Below are 202 nucleotides of genomic sequence, written 5' to 3' on the forward strand. Positions count from 1 at the left end.
TTGATTTTTGAGTCTCATTTCCAGCATCGATACTATGGGATATCTTTCTTGGTTGATTGTTGAGTCAAAAGAAGTTGATTGTTGAGTGACTACCACACATAGGACAACTCTGTGTATAATTTATAGATTATAAATTTGGAGGAGACAGAAAGAAGGTTAGTATAGTGGGGAAAGTTAAGTATTTAATGAAAAACATTCCACC

This window comes from Morone saxatilis, unplaced genomic scaffold (genome assembly GCF_004916995.1).
Source record: "Morone saxatilis isolate NCDOM2014 unplaced genomic scaffold, NCSU_SB_2.0 Contig8, whole genome shotgun sequence".
Taxonomy (NCBI): Eukaryota; Metazoa; Chordata; class Actinopteri; family Moronidae; genus Morone; species Morone saxatilis.